We start from the raw sequence: 9770 nt of genomic DNA on the forward strand, positions 1-9770 counted from the left end.
CTGCACTTTTCCAGGCAGCTATTCTGTGCAGAGAGGAGCACTTTAGTCACCATTCTCTTCGGTATGTCTCTATTCCTTGCAAGTGAATGGAAAGTTCTATTTTTACACTTGGAGGTCGCATGGAGTAGGTCAACTGATTTACCTTAACCCATCCTGGTGCTTTATTATAGATTGGCTGCTGCCAACTGCCATTGCCCCATACATCTTTTAAAATCATCCTGAAACTCCAAGCCAATAAGTATGTTTTAATAAAGAGACAGTTTCCTACCAGCACTGGGCAAAAGCTCTCCTAAACTTTGAGAAGACTGTTTTGTCCACTGCAAAAAGATCAATGGATCCTGACTTTTCAATCTGGGTTTATGACAATCGTAAAGACCTTTCTCAAGGCATTCATTAGGGCTGCATCTCTAGTCCTATCAATAGTGTATAAAACAAAGGATGATGTTTTGAGTTATGTCACTCATCAGCCCACACGACAAAGCAAAGTGGTGCCAGCAGCAAGCAGGATCTAAGGGCCTCGTGTGTGATTCAGTGCTGCAGTCTCTTGAGCAGGTGAGCTGATGTAACGGGTCACTGTTCTTATAAAGGGAAAGGTTTCACCAACTTCTCCATCCTGCCCACTCTCCTCTCCCTTGATCACAGGGAAATGGTCCAGCTTCCCCCCTGTGACAGCTCTGATCCTTTCTGGTGGCTAATTCAATCTGTTAAGCCGCCAGAAGCTACCTGAGGAGTGCCTAAACTGGCACAAGATAAACAGTGTATGCGTTTACTTCCCAGCTGACCGTTTGTCTGTAATTGAGGACATGCAGACTACATGTAGCAAAATCTCATTAAGTGACCATTTAATAATGCCAGTTAACTCTCTCCTCTCCAGTTTACTACCAAGATAGTAATGCACTTTGCAAGCTCAAAAAGGTCACCACAAATGGGGAAGAAGCCTGAAAGGGAGGGTTAAGTAATGAATGTTATAGCTTTGGTTAGCAAACTGTATGATTTTCTGCTGTCTTTGGCTAGCAGTGGGAAAATACACCACTGCTGATTTTTTTGCTAACTGGTAACACTTTTACTAGAGAACCTCTGAAACTTTTTATTTTTATAGTGCTTTAAAAGTATGGTAGCATGTGAAATTAAAAAGTGTCGTCTTGCAAGTGTACTTGATAGGAAAAGAGACATCCACAGCAGAAGCAGGCAGCAAGGACTAAAGGAGGGGAGTACCCGAAATAAGGTAATCTTAAACTGACCATTCAGGTGGTTTTGCACTGCAGGTGGACTCAAGGTGATTCAGTGACTCATTTTATCTTAGTCATTTTCTGCCAGAAAAAGAAAGCACTCTACTCAGGGCAACATATTATCAAGAGTCTCTCCGCTTTCTCTGCCCCGTACACAGTCGTGTTATCTTCTCCTTAGTCTAGGGATTTAAGATGCCATTTAATTGGAAAGTGACTTACATACAAAGGAAACTGAAGTGGTCTTAACATGATTTCCTGTGGTGAAAAAAATAAAAAATAAAATAAAATAAAATAAAACAAAATAAAACAAAATAAAATAAAATAAAATAAAATAAAATAAAATAAAACAAAATAAAATAAAATAAAGAAGTGAGAGAATAATAAGAACTGTATTGTTTTGCTTTTGTTTCAACTCTAAAGGCACCCTCAAAAAAAAACGTATTTCATACAATTGTAGAATCATAGAATCATTTTAGTCAAAAGAGACCCTCAAGTTCACTGAGTGAAACAGTAAATAGCATTTTGTGTGTCTTTACATAAAATATAAGCAAAAGAAAATGAAATCAATATCTTGAGAGCTGCACCAAGTTTCATGATATTGCTGAAGTCTAGTAAAGAGTGACATGCCACAGTCTTCCAATCAACTATTCTGATTCTCATGAAAATCACTTCAGCATCAGGTCTATCAGGCAAACTTAATCTGATTCTAAGAGTAAGATTAGTAATAGTCACATAGGAGAATAAAAAAACTTCACCATACCTATCAAAAAAAAAAAATCTAATGAAGCTACTTACTAAGATACTTCTGTTTTGTCTGACCAAGAAATTAGAACCAAACTACTTTAAAATTCACATTCAAAGACAATGAAACCAACTCACCTGAAAAGCAGATAGGGTAGGAAGGGCTAAACTATCAAGGTAAAAGATATCATTTTAAAAAAGTTATCTGAAAATCTTACCTGCACATCCTACGCTACGTGATAAGAATTGTGGTTAGGTTTAGCTGTGCACTGCGTTGAGACTGTTTCCTTTACAGGAATTTCCTCTACCTCACTGTCATCATCCCTTCCTTTCTCAGTTTTGTTGCGTTAGGTTCAAAATTTCCGGGTCATCTTCTTGTAAAAAGAACGGTGGAAAAAACTTTGTCCCTAGTAAAAGATCGAAGCCTTTTGGGTTCTAAAATCTTTGTGTGCAAAAATACATTGAACTTTGTAGTTTACTTCATTTAAGAGCAGGAAGTGTGAAAGTTTATTTCTTTTTTACCCAAATTCTGCTATGAAATCCAGAAGAGAGCCACATTTCTGCCCAATACTGAACAATATTCACTATATCACTATAAGAGCCAAGTTCTCCTTACCCTTAGTCTCCCTTCTACTTTCCATGCTCACCACAATTGGGCACTGGGAGGGGGCTGTGATACAACATTACTTTCTATTGGTGTCCTTGCCGTTGAACCTTGTTGGTTATTGCAACACAGAGTTGGCAGAAAGAGAAAAGAAAAGCACCAACGAATATGAGCCCTCTGTGACTTTCCTCTGCGAGGCAGACAGAGCACTTTAGCACACAGAGACCCACACAGTCCAGCTCCTCTTCCAGGGTTCCTATATGTGCGTGAAAACCACCAAAGGCAGGCTGCACAGTGACTCAAAATACCTAAAAGCATCTGAGAGCACCTAGTCATCATTTCAGACCCCACTTCTCCCTGTTTAAGTAGAGGTCATGTAAATATATAGGTCCATCAGTTTGCACCAGGGTTATTTCAAGAACAGTAGGACTTGTTTCTTCTTTTCTTGTGTGAAGTTCACGCTCTTTACTGAAAATTGGGTTGATTAATCTATTTCTACAAGAAGCTTTTTGCTATATAAGAGGATATTTCAGTGTCGCCTCTGTTTATACACATACATTTAGGTGATGGCCACTGTTAATGCTTGGTTATACTGGGTCGTGAGCGTTTGGAGATACAAGATGTGGATTCTCAGCTTCTACCTTGCATTTATCTCTCTTCTCTCTTCAGGATAGAGCCCACTGATAAGCAAGCTTGTTGTTTGACTCCTAGGATATCTTCAGTGTTTTGCCTTGATACAAAATGTATGTTTGGTTTATAAGTTAGAAAAGGCTTCAATGTATCTCTGTAGGTTTCACTATAAAGAGATAAGCTTTTTTGAAATTGTCCTTACTGACCAGGAAAAAACAAAACAAAACAAACAAACAAAACCACAAACAAACAAAAAACCCAAACAAACAAAAAACAACAAATCAAACCAAACCAAAAAAAACCACCAACCACGCACACATGAAAAATTTACTCTTCTCTTCTCTTAAAGACATTATAGAGTGCAATGTTCAGACTATGAGAAAGAGAAGATGGTTCTTTCCCAAAGATGCATCTTACAAAAACAAAATATACTTCATTCATTTTAAGTGCTAATCTTTGTAATCTCCAAGTAATAGGTTCATTACATTCGAAAAATAAAGTAAAGCAGTCCAACTGCTAGAGCAGATCTTAGCCATGCAACAGAAGCATCAGTCACAGAGCAAAGCCATGCCTCTAGAAAAATGTCATGCTGGTGAAAATCTTGTCAAATAGTGCTAAATATTTGGCTGAGCCTTTGCTCCAGTTCACCCACTCCTCTTTTGTAAAAGTAATGTATATGCTAAAAAAGCAGTGTCACACACCTGTACTTCCCAGGTTCATATTTAACATTTGCTGCTAGAGTTAGTTTATGATGTAGAGGGTAAAGGACTGGTCTAGAACACTCTCCTTGCTTCCTCCCTCTCCTTCCCCCCTGACCCTGTTCACTCCCTGTTCACTCACTCACTCACTCACTCACTCACTCACTCACTCACTCACTCACTCACTCACACATTTAACATATTTTATACTATAGCTCCAGGAAATTCCAGCCTGCCTGCTCAGGAGTGTTTCCCCACCCCTGTGGAAAGTCAAGGTGGGTGTCCATATCTTACCTTGTCCATCTCACATTTGCTCAAGCATTTTGACAGCCTAGAAGCAGGGGGGAAATGCACATCTCAGTGTGTATGTAGCATAGTCTCACAGTACTGAGAAGATTACGTCTCTTTAGTCTTCTGGTGCTATTCTGGCTTGACACATTACATATCACCTCCTACTCTGCCCAGCTATAGTTAACACTGAGTGGGTAAGAAAGTTTCCTCTCCAATTATGTTCTACACTGAGTCATTTGTGTTTGTTCTGCTGTCACAGGAGGTGTCTGAACAATATCTAAACATGAACCTCTGTACATTTTGTAAGTTACACAGTCAGTGAAATGGCACACAGACCAGAGTGGCTTATGGACCAGTAGGGTAACTCACCCACATTACTCCTCTGTGAAATAAGGGAAGATGGTGTTATCTAGTACAAATTTGCTGCACCACAGTACATTCTGCCCTGGGCATCAGGATGTAATATGGCCAGTGCCACAGAAGTACTCTGGAGGTACTAATAGCTTAATAGATCACTTGTGGACAGAGAAAGAGCAAAGAAAATACTCACCACCCAGGCCTTTAAAATCTTTTCACTCTCATAATCTTTAGTGGTTAATTAGAAAAGGCTGTCTAATATCTCAAATTCCATGCCAACCCCTTCTTACCTTTCTTGATAGTCTAGCCTGCTTACTGCAAGCCAAGAAGCATAAAACTGACAAGGGCAACCATTGTTTTATTGTGGGTTTTCTTTCAGAAACTTACTGAGCTCCAACACAGAAGTAGGTCTGAATAGCTTCCCCGGTACTCCCATAGGAGACTTTACTGTTCTAATGGCATTAATGTCTTCTGTAAATTTATTCATGGCCACATGTCTGTGTGAATACTGTTCCTTAGCCTAAATGGCTCTTCTTTTTAGTGCTTTTTCCTTTTCTGTACACATTTGTTGACAACACTCCTATTCCTTTCTCTGTTCATTTTACCAGCCTAAAGAATTTCAACTCTTCCAGAAACCCTTCCCACAATTCTCCTGGTGATCCTCATGGCTCTGCCTTGCAGATCTCAAGGTCTCACTTCACTGATATTTGCACTGTATCATCTGATTTTCCTTCATCATGCTGACAACTGGCAACAATCCTGAGGTTCTCATGAGTTTTCATTCCCAAAGTATGACTTCCTTCCTTGTAGCAGAACTGTTGCTGCTAGTCCCGTGAGGCAGTATCTTCCTTAAGTACTACATAAATAAATGTGCTTAATATACTACCTATTAATGTCGTGGTTGAGACAGACAAACGACATAGACCAAGTTCTTCCAGGATGAAAGTAGTAGATACCATTTATTGCCACAAGTGCATTTTTATACAGTTTTACCAATTCATGTGTCTCTTCACTATCGGTTACAAGTTACAGCAGTAACATCTCATTGGCTAATTTTGCTATCATCAGTGTTACTCTTTTACTCCCTTCTCTCTCACGGGTACATCCTTAACATCTCCGGATACTCCTTTACTCCCATCTTTCTCACGGGTAGGCCTTCATATCTTCAAGGCTAATTTCTGTTCCCATGCCCTCCGTCAGGGAATCCACGGACCCACCGTAGTCCCCCACATATTAAGCCACCGTATACAGACAGGAGACGTTGCTATCACAGCTGAGATGAATATTTAGGTTCAAGTCTGGACACCTGAACTCAGAAATGAGGTGTAGCCTATGATGAAGTCCCTCTTTGCTAGGGATGTTCAGACTATTCCTAGCATGTACTGACAGCTCTTCCTGAACAGATGCAGTCACTTGTGAATTTGCCCAGTTGTTTTTAAAAAGTCAGGTTTGTACAACATTACAAATAGCTTTGGAACCTCTTGTGGAATAGCATTCCTTCACCATAGTCAAAAAAACCTCAAACAGCTGCAATTTTCCTGCAGTGCATAGTAAACTCTTTATAACCACATATAGAAATGAGGTGTCCAGCATGTGACTGAAATTGGTTTAAGTATGGCAGTGGTCAAAAGAATCAAGAGCAATAAGCTATGAATCTATTTGATCATCTTTCATAAATACCTTAAACCATCAACATACTGAACTCTACTATTTTTGTATTTGATAGGTAATAAGCAACAAACACATTACACTGGACCGTGGTATATCTTGCTGATATACATACTATATCTCACTAATAGAGGCCAAATGGAAGACCAAAACAACACAATATAAGGGACAAATCCCTGTGATGAGTTGTTTATACTTTTAGCTGAAAAGGAAACTAAAAACGTGTGGTCTATCTGCAGCTGCTTTCACTGAAGTTGAGGAAATTTGGATTGTTGAACCACAAGAAGCTGTCGTGAGCTGGTCAAAACTGGAATAGATTCTTGTGGAGTCTTTTTTACATTTTGTATTTTACATAACTTGTGGCTACTGTGGAGAGCTTGGTAACTACTGTTTCACTTAGGCATTTTATCTAATTATAGTTACTAAATCAGAAAACTATTTTCCAAAAATGTGATCACATTTTCTTTTTCAAGACACTGAGTACTTTTCAACTACGTCATAAGCATTTCACTAGGAATGGCAACATTTTGAACATTTTATTAAATATATATATAATTTAATGATGTAAAAGTTGCCTCTTCTGTGCAAGCCAGACTTCTACAATGAAAGATAGAAAAGGACAGCTTTAATATGGAACCACACTTCTAGAATAACTTTACAAGCCAGACTCACGTGTCTATTTTCTTATCCTCTTTATTTTCTTGCCATTTTTAATCTTCTCTTACCATTTACCCCTGGTTTCCAAGTTCTACCTCTATTCCTATCTCTGTAAAGAATGCAGATGGCAATGGAGGAGCAGAAGCACTTATAGTAGGAAGAAATTATGGATATGGAACTAGACATGGTGTACATTTGGAGGAACCACTTCACTTCAGATGTCTCTAGACTTGGTGCAGACACTGAAGGCGGACACACAGGACAGGGAACAACTATAATTCATGAACCTTTTACATTTCCAGGCCCTTACACAGTACTAAACTGTAGTACTGATACTATATACAATAGTCCCAACTCCTCCCAAAATTTATGTTCAAATTATCAATAGATAAGAAGACTTCTTTGATATTTTCCCTTCCAGACTGCATTGTGTATGATAGAAAGTGGTCAAACAGCAACACTAAAAAAATGCAGGCACACTATGCTCTCACAGTCAGTACCATGTTGTAGCATATGCACGAAAAATATGAGTCTTCAAGACCGCTGTCTTACAACACCTGTATTCTCACTGATCACATCCTCATCCTCCTCTGGGAAATTATCTATTCCAATCACCTGTTTGGATTTGACTTTGTTTAATTTTTTCTACTGCACGAATATGACATTTATTGTTTGTGGTAAGCAGGTCTAACAACACTCTTGCTTTTTATTGCATTTTTTTCTTCTTACTGAAATTTTGATTTTTTAATCTTACTGCTCTCTAACTGCAGCAAAAACAGAAGCCACATATGTGGAGAGGGGGAAATAAAGTTTTATTAAGTACAAAAATTGAACAAAAATGCATTATAAATCACAGGAATGTCCCATTACCTCAAACAAACTATCATGTGAATTCACTTATAAGTTGACACATGCATGATCAGGCAAATCAACAAAACTACTGTTTATAAAAGTCACATTAGCAGCTCCTTTTCTATAGGGACTGGTAAACAGAAAGCAAACATTTCCAAGCCCTGACTGGAGTCAGTAATTCAGGATATAAGAGCAATAACAACAACATCTGGTGTTAATATGAGCATGCATATCCTTAATTTCCCTTGTTTCCCTTTATCACAGCACGGGCAGTGATGATCAGCTACAGAGATTAATGACTTTGTCACAATACCACTCTGTGCAAAAATACTTGGCCTTTCACAGATATTGAGTAGTTCAAGGTACTACATCTGAATGCCTGTTTTGCTGGCATTCAAACAACTTTGGAGTTAATACCATTTAGTTTTCAACCTTCCTTATGTATAGTCCTCTGGTACTGTGTAAAATCTCGGTGTGGTCAAATTCTGCATGGTCTCTCAATCTTCAGGATACAGCTTCCTGCGTTACAGCAGGTACATGCAGTAACATCACCTCTCTAAGCTAAAGTGAGGGAGCATTCATGGCAAATTCAGCCTCAGTTTATAGTAACTGATTCTCCTAGAGCATAGGCTCAGTCCAGAGCTTTTAACAAACCATGTGCACTATCTGTATTCACATGCAGACTGCATTTGACACTTATATTGTTAGAAAGTACATTGATGACAGCATGTGAAAGACTATGTAGCTGAGGAGGAAGTTTAAAGACTCAGTTAAGTACCGGGAAAATTACTAACTTTTCTGTCAGCTGTTTGGCCAAGAAATGGATGTGCCCAGTATGTCCAATGGCATTTCTGAAGTAGAGGCAATCATTAGTCCTGCAAAAAACTGTTAAAACTGATCTGTGATTACAAGTTACAAGAAACACTGGTAGAGAAGAAATGAACCTTAGGAAAGATTCGGAAATATAAAGACACATATCTACAGAGCAGAAAGCTTAAGCCGGGGAATGGCTTTTGCCTAACAATCACATTTTAATAGCTCTCTAGTTGCCTGACAGAAAGAGAGAGACCTCTTGGAGCTGAAGGACACCATAGATGAGTGCTTTATTTCTTCGTACCTTTTCCTCTGCATGTTAACTGTGTTGTCTCCATTTTGTAAATCCACATTTAGCCTTTACTTTTACCTGAACTACTGTCAGAATCTATGCTTGATTACAGGATATTTGACAAACAACAAGGTATTTCATTCTCATCAATCCTGAGACATGTCATTGCCATAATACTCAGCATTCTAGATATGTTCTCAAGTGCACTGAGAAAGTAATGAAGCTCCTGCACTACAGCTGTACAGATTAAGTATCTGTGTCACAGAGAAGTCTTCTCAGAGCTAGCATTAGTTGAATGCAAGATGAGATGAGACTGGGCTGAGCCTTGGTGGTCTCCTAGCAAACTGACAGAAGTTCTTCCAAAATGACTCTCCCTTGATTTCTCCCCATTCATATTAGGAGGAAATACCATTCAATTTTATCTAGGAATTTTTGTCAGACTCCTATCTTCTGTCAAGCAGGTAATAATAAGGAAGGTTTACCATGGCTTTGAATGGCATTTCTAACTTTGTTTTTGAAAATAATACTAAGTACAAATGTTCCAAAGTCTTAGGAGTATATGTACATACCAGAGATCTTGTTTTCACATAAATCCCTTACATCCCTCAGCTGAAGGTAGCTCAGGGTACAATGTAGATACTGGTGTCCATGAACAAAATACTATTATCTCTATCCCATCCATCTCTTTTCCCTGCCAAAACAAGCATTTACCATATTCTTAGTGGAACAGGAGGTTGGAAACAGTCTTTACCATTCCTCCAAATCACTCCCACTTGGCTTGTCTAGAACACGTACAAGTCCGTAGTGAATAATGGTAACCTGAGCAAATCTGCCTTACTCTTTCTAACCTCCGTTTTCTCTGTTTTCACTTGATTTTTCTACTTGACATTGCCCAAAGCCTGCATACCAGGCTCTCTGGGGCAGGGACCGTTTGGGTC

This window comes from Patagioenas fasciata, chromosome 1 (genome assembly GCF_037038585.1).
Source record: "Patagioenas fasciata isolate bPatFas1 chromosome 1, bPatFas1.hap1, whole genome shotgun sequence".
In the NCBI taxonomy this organism is placed as follows: Eukaryota; Metazoa; Chordata; class Aves; order Columbiformes; family Columbidae; genus Patagioenas; species Patagioenas fasciata.